The sequence below is a fragment of the Vigna unguiculata genome, chromosome 5 (assembly GCF_037176805.1).
Source record: "Vigna unguiculata cultivar grain cowpea cultivar isolate G323 ecotype 2 chromosome 5, ASM3717680v1, whole genome shotgun sequence".
In the NCBI taxonomy this organism is placed as follows: domain Eukaryota; kingdom Viridiplantae; phylum Streptophyta; class Magnoliopsida; order Fabales; family Fabaceae; genus Vigna; species Vigna unguiculata.
In genome coordinates this window covers 15,049,575-15,064,667 of record NC_140796.1, presented here as the reverse complement: position 1 = coordinate 15,064,667, position 15,093 = coordinate 15,049,575, and the positions used below count along the sequence as shown (strand labels likewise).

The following is a 15,093-nucleotide window of genomic DNA, read 5'->3' as shown; positions in this document are numbered from 1 at the left end:
CCAACAACTATCAAGGGTGATCCATAAGTGAAAAGGTATAAATAGCACACTATCCTATGCATTCATTACGCATTAACTATTTCCTTATATCACCAGTGTTAACTTAAGCATCAGAGTGCCTTTTGTAGGTACCTTCCCCTCGCTTTTTGGATGAGATTTGTTGGAGTCAGAGGATGATTTTTTTGAAGACCGCGGGTACTAGAAGAGTTTTAAAAAATTGACAGGGTACAACTTGGTCCCGTAAGAACAAATCCTTCTTGATCTTTGTCTAATATTCTAAGATGCATTGATATCAATCATCTTAAATTCATTACAGGGTACAACTGTGAAGCTTTTTCAAGTGAACTTTAATTGTTCTTTATGTGATTGTTTCTTTTTATACTTTTTATATTAAAAAGGTGTAACTTAGAGATATTTGTATTATTGTTGTAATAATTTGATTTTTTAATGGAACCTTTTAAGCTATGTTCTTAAGGGAGAACTGTAACATGTGAGTGTGAATGAACCAATATAAAATTCTATATGTTCTTGATTTTTTGAAGTAAGTAGTCTAGTCAGAACAATACGAAAAGAGTCTAAGGCCCTATTAAACCCCCACTTCCCTTCTACAACTAATTGTTTTATCAACTTTTTGAACGTGGGTTCAAACTTAATTTTATGTATGAAGTGATAAGACACCCAAATACCTTCAACATTGAGTAGCCAACATGTTCTCCTTACTATATCTTAATTAAAGTCTTGAATTGAATGGTTGTAGATGGAGAGGGCAACACCTCCACTATTATATAAGCAATTGTTATTTAATTAGAAATTATGAGTAATTGTTATTACATTAATAAGGTTTCTACATTGAAATATTAGTAACAGGTTCTCCTTACTATATCTTAATCAAAGTCTTGAATTGAATGGTTGTAGATGGAGAGTGCAACACCTCCACTATTATATAAGCAATTGTTATTTAATTAGAAATTATGAGTAATTTTTATTACATTAATAAGGTTTCTACATCGAAATATTAATATTTATAAATTTGATATCTCTCACGGATATTATAACTAAGTCTTTTATGAAGGATCATCTTAAGGAAGATCATTTGAATTTTTTTAGAACAACTCTTAATGATCATCTTATCACTCTACTTACCCTAAATTCTCTTATTTAAAAGAAAATGTAAGAACAAACAATTTGTATTTCTATTTATTAGAAAAAAGCTACAGAACATGGAAAAGTCGATACCCAAGGTCATGATACGATGAACTACTCTGATACTACTAAATGTAACACCCTTTTATTATAATATAAGAACTTGTTATTTAATTAGAAATTAAGAGTTTTTTTTTTGTGATGAAGATTTTATCATAGTCATGGATGAACTACTCTAATACCACTATGTAACAACCTTATTATATAATCTAAGCAATTGTTATTTAGTTAGAAATTAAGAGGTTTTTTATGAAGGTTTTCGCATAAAAAAACATTAATTATAACATAACCTTATAAATGTGGGTGTGATTGAGGTATTTATAAGTCCTCTTAACAAACCTAATATGTAATATATATATATATATATATATATATATATATATATATATATATATATATATATATATATATATAATGAGGACCTAAGATGTGACCTACAACAATAAGACTCAATCTCACTTTATCAAACATATCCATCCATATTCCACTTTTGATGATCTATAATGAACATCATAAGTTACTTGGGGAGTGATTCGATAATTGAGTATTTATCATTATAAACATTGGTGCAATCTTTTTTCTTGAAGATATATATTCACTACTTAACCTAGCCAATGCTCATCTAGAATCAAATAATCACAAGTTTGTCCTATAAATATCCTATAGTAAGGTGCTACTTTGAAGTATTCAGATATCCACTTATTTGGTAAGTACTTCCAGATATCCTATCATTATCTCTAGTTTTCATCTGTAATGTACCAAATTGTGACTTTTCAAACAAAGACACTCATGCATTAATATGGTTTAAACTCATTCTACGAAAACCTCAATTAACATAAATTTCTTCTTCAAGTATCCCATCAAGGGATGATGATTTGACATCCATGTAATGAATTTTCCAGCCAAGTTGAGAAGAAATTGCAAGAAGGAATCTTATTGTATTAAGTCTGGCAACTAGTGCAAATGTGTCACAATAACCAACACAAAAAAATTGTGCATACCCTTTAAGTACAAGCCTTCTTTATGATTGTTACTTGAGCCATCGACATTTAATTTAGTTATGAATACCCATTTCACTCGATTATCTTTTTGTCTTGTGGTTTATCAACAAGTTCCCATGGTTTCTTCTTTTCCATCATATCCTCCTTCATTTCATTCTTCCACTTGGTTTCTTTGAAAGCTTATTCATGATCAGTTGGTTCACATATTCCAACATTCCATCTCTCATATATTTCCGAAATCAGTTGAGTGCCTCTGACTAGCAGATCATCTTCCCTTTCATCTAGCCATGAACTTCCTTTTGGTAGTGGGATATTTAAGTCTTTCCAATCCCATTCTTCATTTTCCATGAACTACACATCTCTACAAATTGTTATAGTTTCAATTTCAAGGTGGAAAACTTTATAAGCTTTTGAAATTGTATTGTACACAATAAAGAGTCCAACATCAACCTTTTTGTCTAGTTTATCTTGTTTAACCCATGGAATATACATAAAACAAAGACAACCAAACACCCTGAGAAAAGGCATTTGAGGTTTGTATCCATGTCATGCTTCAAAATGAGTTTTACTTTTTAATGACTTTGTAGGAAGTCTATTTTGTAAGAACACAGTTGTATTTGCAACCTTTGCCCAAAACATCTTTGGCAAATTCTTTTCATGTAACATACATCTAACCATCTCCAGAGCATTTTTTTTCTTCTCCCACAGACTCCATTTTGTTCTAGAGTATATGGAACTGTAAGTTGATGTTCAATTCTAGCCTTCTCACAAAATGAATTAAACTGGTGTGAGGTATACTCCTTGCCATTATCAGACCTTAAAGTTTGAATTTTACAACCAATTTCATTTTCCATCCTTGCTTTAAACTTCTAGAAAATGATTTTAACTTCTAACTTCAATTTTAGAAAATAAATCCAACACATTCATATTAGATCATCTTCAAAAATAATGTAGTAACGATTACCTTTAACGGAGACGGTTCTTTGAGGTCCTCCTACATCAATGTGAATTAGCTACGACTTCTTTTTGGCTCTCCAAGTGGTTGTTGGGAATGGAAGTCTACTTTGCTTTCCATATTGACAAGCACGACAATTTGTAGATATCACTTCAAAATCAAGCAAATCTCTGACCATTTCACATTTTTCCAATTTGAGAAGCCCTTGATAGTGATAATGCTCAAGTCTCTTATGCCACAACTCTACAACATTTTCTTTTATTGAGAAAACTACTTGCTCCTCTAGAGTTGGATTGAGTGAAAAACTGTTGCCTCTCATTTTCACTTTGAAAAAATCATTACCTAAACATCCTTAATTAAGCAACAATTGTCTTCAAAAAAACACCTTAAAGCCTTTTCTAATAGTTGATCGACACTCAACAAATTTTGTTCTAGGTCGGGTACATACAAGAATGGTTCTGATTCCTTTTACAAGAATATAACCGCCATGGCTTATCTTAACTTTTGAAATTTTTGAAGGCTTAAGTTTCCTAAAGAGTTCCTTCATGTGATTGCTACATCCATTATCAATTAGCCAGGATTCACTTGAGATATTGCTTGAAGAAAAAGTTGTCATAAAAAATTGATTTTCCTCTTCTTCATTTGCAATTTTAGTATCTTCTTCTTGCTACTGGATTTTGTTCCTGCAAATCACAACTTAGTGTCCAAGTTCGCTGCACTTGTTACACTTAGCATCATACCTTCTCCAACACTTGAATAGAGGATGACCCATTTTGTTGCAATGCTTACAAGGAGGAAATCTTCCCTTCAATCTTCTAGCTTTATTTTCATTTCTAGAGGAATTCTATGCATTTGTTTGTTGTTTGTTCATTTTCTTTTTATATCTCCTGTAACATCTTAGCCAGATATTACTAATTTAAATAAAATAGAAATAATAATAGTAATAATATCGCATTTTATAAAACCTTTTTCCCAAAACGCAGAAAAATTTCAACTTTATTAAAAATGCTAAAATCTAAAATTCGTGCTTTAACTCAATGTTTACATATTTAAAAACTGATAGTAATTCATGTTTAGAAATAGTAGATATAAACCATAAAAATAAAACTTCCATGTTGCCCCTCTCTAGCACTATGCCTCACCAGCTCTACCTGCAACATCATTTACTCCCGTGTATCGAATTACACGATCATCACCAAACACAAGCAGATAGGGTGAGCAACAATATAAATATATACATAACCAAAAAAAAATAAAGCGCACACACTCGTCAGAGAACCTCTATCCTTCGATTCCATAAAACTTGGTCATAACCATGTTCATCCACGTTCTACATCCTTGGATGATGACCTTAAGATAGCCCTTGCTGCCACAAGTAGGGATGACAACGAGGCGGGACGGGGACGGGTTTCACTATCCCACACCCATCCCCGTAAAAAAAATTCATCCCTATTCCTATATACCCAAACCCAACGGGTATCAAACTTTTGTCTCATCCTCATCCCCACCGAGTATAATCTCGTACCCATACCCGTACCCGTTTTCTTACTACTTTAATATTAATTTTAATTAATTTTTATAAGATAATAAAAAATTACGGTAAAAGAAACATAATATTATCAGATATTCAATATTAGGAGGATGATTGTTTTTTCGATATCAAATACTTTAAAATAAATTATAATTGTTTACATTTTAGATTAGAATACCAAATAAAATTTCATGAGAACCAAAACATTTATTAAATTTGCAAACATTAATGTAACCTAGTTGATAAATTTTAAAATTATTTTAAAAAAATAGAAAAGGAGAAAAAATATTCAAATTAAAATATATTTTAAATTTTTGTTTACTTTAATTTTTTAAATTATAATGAATCTCTTTTTTATACACTAATAAAAGTTATAATACATCACTTGATCAAAATGACACAAAGAATAAATAATAAACATAATAATAAAATTTTAACATAGATCTTGTATCTTTTGAACTCCAATATATGTTGGATGGTGATAAAAAAATATTCATGGCAATTACATTAAATTTTTATATTGTAGTAAATAAAAATTATGTATTCAATTATAGTGAAAAAATTAAAGTATGATTGTAATGAGTTAGAAAATAAAAAATAATTAGATAAAATATATCGAAATAGTATTTTACATGATGAAAATACACAAAAAATAAAAATATTAACAAATTAACAAATTTGTATCTTATAAACAATTTGGAGACTATTGAAAGGAATCGCACAAATGAAAACAAATGTATAATTAAGGGTATGATAAGTGGAAAAATATCTCAGAGGTCTAAGAAAACTTTTCAAATATCAACATATAAACTTAATGGTTGAGAAATAACAAAAATTATTTTAACCAACCAAAAAAGTTCTTCAAATGAAACAAAAATTAATAATAATAAGTAATTTTTTTATATTACCTAGTAATGAAATGTTTATGTTATCAAACACTTTAAATTGAGAGTATTAAACATTCTCATGTGAAAGGAAAATATACAATAAATAAAAATATTAAAAAATAATAGAAATATTCAAATGTTAGAAATGATTTTTTTTTTAATTGACATACATCATTTTAACATAATTACATAAAAGTTATGATAAGATAATAAATATATTGGAGATGCGAATGAGTTTCATAATAGACCAAATAATTAAAAGAAATAAAAAATAGAGTATATATATATATATAGGGTTAATTAGTTGTGAATATTTTAATAATTTAAACGAGGATAGAGATATGGCAGGGACGGGTATTGTGGCGGGGATATGTACATCCCCATCCCCATCCCCATCCCCATACCCAATTGAAAAAATTGGGGATTCCCCATACCCATACCCATACCCAGTCAATACGGGAATTTCCCGTCAAAACGGGGGCAAGTTCGAGCAATACCCACGGGGGCGGGTTTATTTACCATCTCTTGCCACAAGTCACAACTCGTGGTTCCACCTTTACAAGCCACAACGCGTAGACACATGTTCGAGACTATCCTGTTACGAACCACCATCCATAACGCTAGGGGGAGTTCCCAATACGAACCACAATTTGTATTCTCAACACAAGATTCACAACCTCATTGGCCACAACATGTGATTTGCCTAATTAAGTGAAGCCCATCCATATGAGCCACAACTCTCATACTCACATCGGTTATCCAATATCACCAGGCCACAACCGGGATCGCCACGTGTTTATCCTCAATTCCGAGCCGCAACTCAAGGAATGCCTTAGCAAGCTTCATACTTAAGGTACCATCCAAAGCATTGTAGACCACACACCACTCCCAAGTGAACAACCCTATCCACCACGCTATCGCCTGGCGCTACATAAGTGTCGCCAAGCGAAATTCAATTGCAACCCACCTAGCGGAAGCCTCTTGTCACCAGGCGCCAGTCGCTCTAGAGGTCTCTGGATTTCTAGGTATCGCCTAGCAAAACCTCCCTTACCGCCAGGCGCCACATCTTGCAGTGCCCACTACTCCCCTAGCTGTCGCCTGGCGGGATCGTCCACATCGCCAAGCGCTAAGTTGTCCAGAGATTTTTGTGTTTGTAGCTATTGCCCGACAGTTTGATAAGTGCCAAAATTCAGTAAAGATTCATAGCAAAGTCTGGCACTTATGCTTTTAAATTGTGTTCATTTCATATTGATTCTCCCTAAATCTAAGAAAATTGAGTTTTAATCACATGCTTCCAAGTTTTTATTTAAAGAAATCATTTGATCCTATTTTGTGTGTTTTCAGGAAAGATTAAAGAGAACTCAAGAAGATCGAAGGAGAAAGCAAGAAATAAAGAAGAAAAGGAGGAATGTGTGCAACAGGTCGCTCAAAGCATAGATGTTTTGCTCAAGCTAGGACATGCTCGCCCAAGCCAAAGTCTTCTCGCCTAAGCGAGACACTTGCCACCTTTCTCGCTCAGGCGAGCTTTAGCTCACCTTAGCGAAAATTCGTGAAGGAGCCTCTGCAGTTATATGATTCTCGCTCAAGCTAGAATTGGGTCGCCTAAGCGATACCCTTTCTTCATGCTGAAGTACTCTATCTTACCCAAGCGAGAGTTCGTGTTGTATATATAGTGTGGAAGTTCAGAACTGCATACTAGCTGGGGAATTTGAAGAAGAACTGCAGACTTGCTGGAGCTGCGACCAGGAGCATAAAAACAGTTCATATTTTCTTATTCTTCTTTAGTTCATAGGTTTTGATGGTTGTCATGAGTGGCTAATCTTCTCCTTTGAGATTGAATGTAATCTACTCAAACTTGAATGTAATCTGGTGATAATTATATATAGCATTTCTGTTTTACTCAATATTGGTATTATTGTTCTGTTCTTAATGCTTGATTCTATCTGATCAATAGATGTTTGATTTTGATTTTTAGATCTGACTGGGAAGTATTTTCTGAAAATCTGATTTGAATAATGATACTTGATATACTGTGATGCTAGGAATAGATCTCAATATATCAATTGCTTTTAACATTTGACCGTAATGCTGGATAGTTTGCTGAATATGAGAGGAATCAATATTCAGGGAACTAATCTTATGAATTTTATAAACGAGCGATCGATATAAATGATTTTTGAATGTTCATCAATATTGGTATTTTCAGATGTTCTGTATTATATTCATCCAGATTACAGACAAGAGAGATAGATGAAATTCAATCTCAGTTTTTCTTACCGATCTTTCATCTAAATTTTATGTTTTTACTATATTCTGTTTATGTAATTTAGTTTAACTACCAGTGATCTATCAAATTGAAATTTTTGTATATATATATATATATATATATATATATATATATATATATATATATATATGCTGATCGAGATAATTATTTATTTTAACTGAATCCGTTCCTCGTGGGTTCGACACTCATACTTTAAATCATTATACTACAGTTGACTTTTGGTACGCTTGCCAAGAGACCAACAAGTATATCTTTCTTAATTAGATAGCTTATTCAATTTTCTCCTTTGTACTAATCCTTGCTTGAGCTGTTTTGATTTATGCTCTTAAGAGGTCAGGTTCTTGAAGATCGATTAGCATTTGACCCGGAGATAGAAAAGACAATGAGAAGAAACAGAGGAGAAAACAAAAAGAAGCAAGGAAAGACAAGGGAAGAACCTTCCAGTACTTCCATAAGAAAACATGGAGAATCAAAGACCAGCTCTAACCAGAAAGACACTTAGAGATTATGCTATGCAACAAGGGCCAAGATATTTTTCTAGCATAGTAATACCACCCACGACCAAAACTTTGGAGATGAAGCCAGCTTTCCTCAGTTTAATCAGTTCTCATCAATTCACTGGATCGATAATGAAGATCCATATACTCATCTCTCTACATTCTATGAATTGATAGGAACCATGGGCTTTCAAGAAGGAGATCTTGAGCATGTATACATGCGTTTATTTCCTTTTTCTTTGGCAGGTAAAGCAAAGGAATGGCTTAAGTCACATCCAAATCAGAGTTTGAACAGTTGGAAGGATGTTGAGGAGAAATTCTTAAGTAGATTCTTTCCACCATCTTGCTACATCAAAGCCAAAGCTGATATTTCAACGTTTAGGCAAGGACCAGATGAGCCATTTTGTGAAGCTTGGGAGCGGTTCAATTCTTTATTGAGGAAATGCCCAAATCACAGATTTGAAGATATTGCTCAACTGAACATATTCTGTAACGGTCTAAGGCTTTATACCAAGATGATATTAGATGCAGCAGCAGGTGGAACAATGATGAGTGTACATGCAGAGTAAGCAACAAGAATCATTGAGGCATTAGCATCCACGAATCATCAAGCTCAGCATAATAGGCAAACTGTTCAGAGGAAAGGAGTGTTTGATCTTAGTACTACAGATGCGATCTTAGCTCAGAATAAAATTCTGACTTAACAGATTGAAGCACTAACGAAGCAGATGTCTAAATTACCAGAGTAGTTGCAAGTTGTGCAATCTTCTCCCAGTCAACAACCCAGGAGATGTGACTTCTGTGGAGGCGATCATCCAAATGGTCATTGTTCTTATCAGAGTAGCTCACAAGGAGAAGTTCAATATGTGAGTAACCAAGGAAGACCAGGAAATTTCTCCAACAATAATAACTTTTTAGAAGGGTGGAGAAAAAATCAAAATCAGAATTTTGGATGGAAGCAAGATGTTTGTCCTTCAAACAAACAACCTCCTTATCAACAACAACAACAACAACATTATCCTTCGGTGCATGACAAAACAACTAAATTGGAGGATACTCTAGAAAATTTTATGCAAGCTTCTTTGACTAATCAAAAAAATACAGAAGCTTCAATCATGAATCTTGAAACACAGGTTGGTCAATTGGCAAAAAAATTATCAGATCAGCAGGCAGGTCAATTTTCAGCCAACACACAGACTAATCCCAAGGAGCATTGTAAATCAATTACCACCAGAAGTGGTAAAATTGTGGGAAGAGGGATTGGAGACAACTTGGGTGTAAAGGAGGAAGTGTTGGAGGAAAAAAAGAGAGAAAGAAAAAAATGAGTGTGAGGGAGAGGAAGAACAAAATAAAAGAGAGTTTGTAAATAAAAGAGAAGAAAAAGAAGAAAAAAATACAAGTGAGGAGAAAAAGAGAGAGAAGGGTGAGAAACATGTACCTCAGTTGAAGAGCCTTCCATACCCTCAAACTCCTTCCAAAAAAGACAAGGAAAGGCAGTTTGCAAGATTCATGGACATTTTCAAGCGACTGCAGATTAACATCTCTTTTGTGGAGGCTATGGAGTAGATGCCGACATATGCAAAATTCATGAAAGAGCTCCTAACAAAAAGGAGAAGATTTTCTAAAGAGACAGTGGAGCTTGAAGCAGGGTGTAGTGCTATAATTCAGAAATCATTACCTCAGAAATCCAAGGACCTTGGGAGCTTCATAATTCCAATTACAACCGAAACATTACCAGTGGGAAAATCATTGCTTGATTTGGGTGCCAGTATAAATTTGATGCCTTTGTCTTTGCTACAGAGAATAGGAGATCTGGAAGTAAGGCCTACACGGATGACATTACAGGTAGCTGACAGATCTATGAAGTATCCCTATGGTGTGGCAGAGGATGTCTTAGTTAAGGTTGACAAATTCATGTTCCCAATTGATTTTGTGGTGATGGATATTGAGGAAGACACTGAAGTTCCTCTAATACTGGGAAGACCTTTCATGAAAACGGCCAAGGTCATTATTGACGTTGATGATGGCAAATTGAAGGTCAGGGTGCAAGATGATGAAGTCAACTTTAATGTATTTGAAGCAATGCAGCACCCGAAGGACAAGCAACAATGCTTCAAGATGGATGTGATAGATGAAATCTTTCTATCATCCAGGAAGCAATTGACAAAGGCAAGCCCATTGGAAAAAGCTTTGATTGGTGCTTGTGATGATCTGGAGGAAGATAAAGAAAAGAAAGTTGATGAATATTTGACACATCTGAATTCAGCAAAAGAAATTGCATCAAATGAAATAAAAATTGAGAAATTGCAGCAAGAAAATAGAACTGAAAGTTAGAAGCTGGAGCTAAAGGTATTACCTCCTCATTTAAAATATGTTTTTCTTGCAGATGGAGGTAACAAACCAGTGGTGATAAGTAGTGCTTTAACGGCTTTTGAAGAAGAAAAACTAATTTCAGTTCTTAAAGCCAATGAGGGTGCAATAGGTTGGACTTTATCTGATCTTCAAGGAATTAGTCCATCCTATTGTATGCACAAAATTCATATGGAACAAGATTACAAGCCTATAGCACAGTCTCATTGGCGATTGAATCCAACCATGAAAGAGGTGGTTAAGAAAGAAGTAATGAAATTGCTTGATGCAGTATGATCTATCCAATCTCCGACAGTGCCTGGGTCAGCCTGGTCCAGGTAGTTCCAAAAAAGGGAGGTATAACTGTTGTTTGTAATGATAAAAATGAATTAATTTCTACTAGAACAGTCACAGGTTGGAGAATGTGTATAGATTATAGAAAATTAAATCAGGCCACTAGGAAAGATCATTTTCCTTTACCTTTCATGGATCAAATTCTAGAAAGGTTAGCAGGGCAAGCTTTCTATTGTTTTCAGGATGGATATTCTGGTTATAATCAAATTGCAGTAGATCCAGAAGACTAAGAAAAATATGCTTTTACTTGTCCTTTTGGTGTGTTTGCTTACAGGAAAATGTCATTTGGATTGTGTAACTCACCAGCAACCTTTCAACGATGCATGCTTGCAATTTTCTATGACTTGGTGGAAAAATGCATAGAAGTCTTTATGGATGACTTCTCTGTATTTGGGGCTTCATTTGATCAATGCCTAGAAAACTTAAACATCGTATTGAAGCGGTGTGTTGATACCAATATGGTTTTGAACTGGGAAAAATGCCATTTTAAGGTGTGGTGTTGGGCCACAAAATCTCTGCTAAAGGTATTGAAGTTGACAAAGCTAAAGTGGAGATCATTGAAAAGCTACCACCACCTAAAAATGTGAAGGGTATCAGGAGTTTTCTAGGCCATGCTGGGTTCTATAGACGATTCATCAAAGATTTCTCCAGAATTGCCAAACCACTTAGCAATCTGCTCAACAAGGATACACCTTTTAATTTTGTTGTTGAATGTTTGCATGCTTTTGAATTGTTAAAACAGAAATTGATTTCAGCTCCTGTGATAATTGCTCCTGATTGGAATTTAGGCTTTGAGTTAATGTATGATGCAAGTGACTATGCCATAGGAGCAGTTTTAGGACAGAGAAAATCCAAGGTTTTCCATGCTATACACTATGCTAGCAAAGTCCTTAATGAAGCTCAAATTAATTATGCAACAACTGAAAAGGAATTGTTAGCTATAGTTTATGCATTGGGAAAATTTAGAGCATATTTGATTGGTTCATCTATCACTGTATATACTGATCATGCTGCAATTAAATATTTGTTAACCAAATCTGATTCAAAACCAAGACTAATTAGATAGATCTTATTGTTGCAGAAATTTGATTTGGTGATCAAGGACGAAAAGGGAAGTGAAAACTTTGTAGCTGATCATTTGTCCAGATTGGTGAATACTGAGGTGACCAACACTCAATCAGAGGTGCAGAAGGAGTTTCCTGATGAGAAATTGATGATGGTGCAAGAAAGGCCATGGTTTGCTGACATGGCCAATTTCAAAGCTGCAGGGGTCATACCTGAAGATTTTAATTGGCACCAGAAGAAGAAATTCCTGAGAGATGCACACCAATACGTTTTGGAGCTGATCAACTGTTAAGAAGGTGTGTATCCAATGAAGAGGCAAATAGCATTATGTGGCACTGTCACAATTCCCCATATGGAGGGCATTTTAATGGAGAGAGGACGGCTGCAAAAGTCCTCCAATCTGGATTTTACTGGCCCACCTTATTCAAAGACACACACAAATATGTGCAACACTGCAATAACTGTCAAAGAATAAGGGGAATCTCAAAAAGACATGAAATGCCATTGAATATCATTTTAGAGGTTAAAGCCTTTGATTGTTGGGGAATCAATTTTGTGGGACCACTGCCATCTTCTTTCTCAAATGAATACATTTTGGTGGTAGTCGATTATGTGACAAAGTGGGTGGAAGCAGTAGCAGCTCCTAAGGTCGATGCCAAAACCGTAATCAAATTCCTCAAGTGGAACATTTTTTGCAGGTTTGGTACTCAAAGAGTGTTGATTAGTGATGGTGGTATACACTTTTGCAATGCTCAACTTCAGAAATGTTTGGAACATTATGGAGTGCGGCATAAAATTGCATCACCTTATCATCCACAGACCAATGGACAAGCGGAGGTGCCAAATAGGGAAATCAAGCGTATTCTAAAGAAGACAATGGCATCTTCAAGAAAAGATTGGTCAATGAAGTTGGATGACGCACTCTGGGCCTACAGAACTGCTTATAATTCTCCCACAGGTTTATCCCCATTCCAGTTGGTAAGTCATGTCACTTACCGGTGGAATTGGAACACAAGGCATTCTGGGCCTTGAAATTTTTGAATTTTGATCCAAAGGCAGCAGGAGAAAAGAGAAAATTACAGCTACAAGAATTGGAGGAAATGAGACTCAGCGCTTATGAGTCCTCTAAGCTTTACAAGGACAAGATGAAGGCTTATCATAACAAAAAATTCTCAAAAAAGAATTTTATCCTGGCCAATAAGTGCTATTGTTCAATTCCAGGTTGAGATTATTCCCTTGAAAGCTAAAATCAAAGTGGTCAGGACCATTTCTTGTAAAAAATGTGAAACCCTATGTAACCATTGAGCTAGAGGATCCTGAATCTAAAAGGAGCTAGGTTGTAAATGGGCAAAGGTTGAAGCCCTACTTTGGTGGTGAGATAGATAGGCTCGCCACAATCATTCAACTAGACGAACCATAATGAAATAGGCGTCAGGCTCGTGACGTTAAATAAGCGCTTCCTGGGAGGAAACCTAGTGTTTTAATTATGTTTTTGCACTTCATGTTCATTTGTGTTTGTGTTTAAATGTTTATGTATGTGATTATGTGTTTGTGTTATAATTCTATGTTTGTGTGTGAAAAGGTGAGTTTTTAGCATCCAATCATCTCAATAAGGCAAACCATGTATTTTTGGTGTTTTCAAACAAAATTGGTGTTTTAAGCATGTGAATGAGTTTTGGTGCCAGAATTGAGTTCATCAAATGCTAAAAATTGCCCTGTTTTGGCCAAATTGTGAAATTTGAGTTTAAAAGCTTGATTTTGAGTTTGTTGATGTGAAACCTTTTGGAATGATAGAGAATTGATTGAAGTATGGTTTGATGTATGTTTCTGAGTTATTTGAACTGAAAGGATCATGATTTGAGTGAGTGAAAGTTGAACAAAACTTTGAAAAGTGGCAAAATCAGTATTTTTCAAAATTGCACGAAAATCTCGCCCAAGCTAAACATGTCTCGCCTGGGTGAGATATGCAGAACCTGAACCAAAATACTTTAGTGATAGACTCGCTTAAGCGAGCCATGGCTCGCCTAGGCGAGAATGCCCTGTGCAAAGCTAGTTTGGGCGACACTGTCTCGCCTACGCGAGACTTCTTAAAGTGGTTCTGCACGCATATTTCGCTTAAGCGAGACTCTGTCGCTTGAGCGAGAAATCGCGTTTAAGTGAGGGACAGGGGCAGAACTCGTTCACTTTTCTTTCCCCCAAGCCCTCGCTCACAAGTCTTGCTCACATTCTCCCTTTCCCACTCTGGGCGCACATTCACTCACTCAGTTCTCTCCAATTTAACTCACAAATCTCTTCCTCCCTTTGCTAATGCCTTTTCAAGGTAAGTTCTACTTTTCATTCTCTTCAATTTCACCAAGCACATTCACGGTTTTGTACAATCCAAACCCTAGGATAGTGCCTATGCTCTGTTTGCTGCGTTTTGTGTTCCCATTATGAGTTTTAGTGTGAATTGATGCTGAAAGTGAATAATGTGGGTTGCCTATGGATGAATTGATGCAAAAATTTCACAGTTTGAAATTGCACTCAATGTGTTTGATTAAATGTCATGCTGAAATTGTTCTTGTTTGTTCTTGGTTGGCTAGTGAATGGATTCTGGAAACTACTATTGCATTGTAATTAACTAACTTGGCAAGATTTTGGTAGGTTAATTTTCATCCTTGCAGGTCAATGGCTAGAACAAAGACAACATCTCGACTTCCCGCTATTGAACCCAACAAAGGGAATAGGAGAAGACGTGCAAGTAGTCCCTCTCCTGAAAGGCCAAACAACAACCTGTTTAGAAACCCCCAAAGAGAAGAAAGATATGAGAAGATAAAGCATTGGGTCTTTATCAAAGAACGGTGGTACTACTCCCGGACAAACATGATCCATTCTTGAATGGCCTTATCAAGAGGAACTGGATGAAGTTGGCTGACCCGCTTCCCAAATTTGATCCAGAGATTGTTAGAGAGTTTTACGCCAATG

At 35.1% G+C, this 15,093-nt stretch overlaps 1 non-coding gene and 1 pseudogene across 1 annotated transcript; one reads left to right on the top strand and one right to left on the bottom strand.

Annotated features, from left to right (window-relative positions):
• Nucleotides 1–8,716: 8,716 nt before the first annotated feature.
• LOC114186434 (small nucleolar RNA R71) lies at nucleotides 8,717–8,821 on the bottom strand. The gene has a single exon (XR_003605092.1). It is a non-coding gene; the product is annotated as a small nucleolar RNA R71 (small nucleolar RNA).
• A 1,373-nt stretch (nucleotides 8,822–10,194) lies between these two features.
• Nucleotides 10,195–13,549, top strand: LOC146886125 (uncharacterized; annotated as a pseudogene).
• The last annotated feature ends 1,544 nt before the right edge of the window (nucleotides 13,550–15,093 follow it).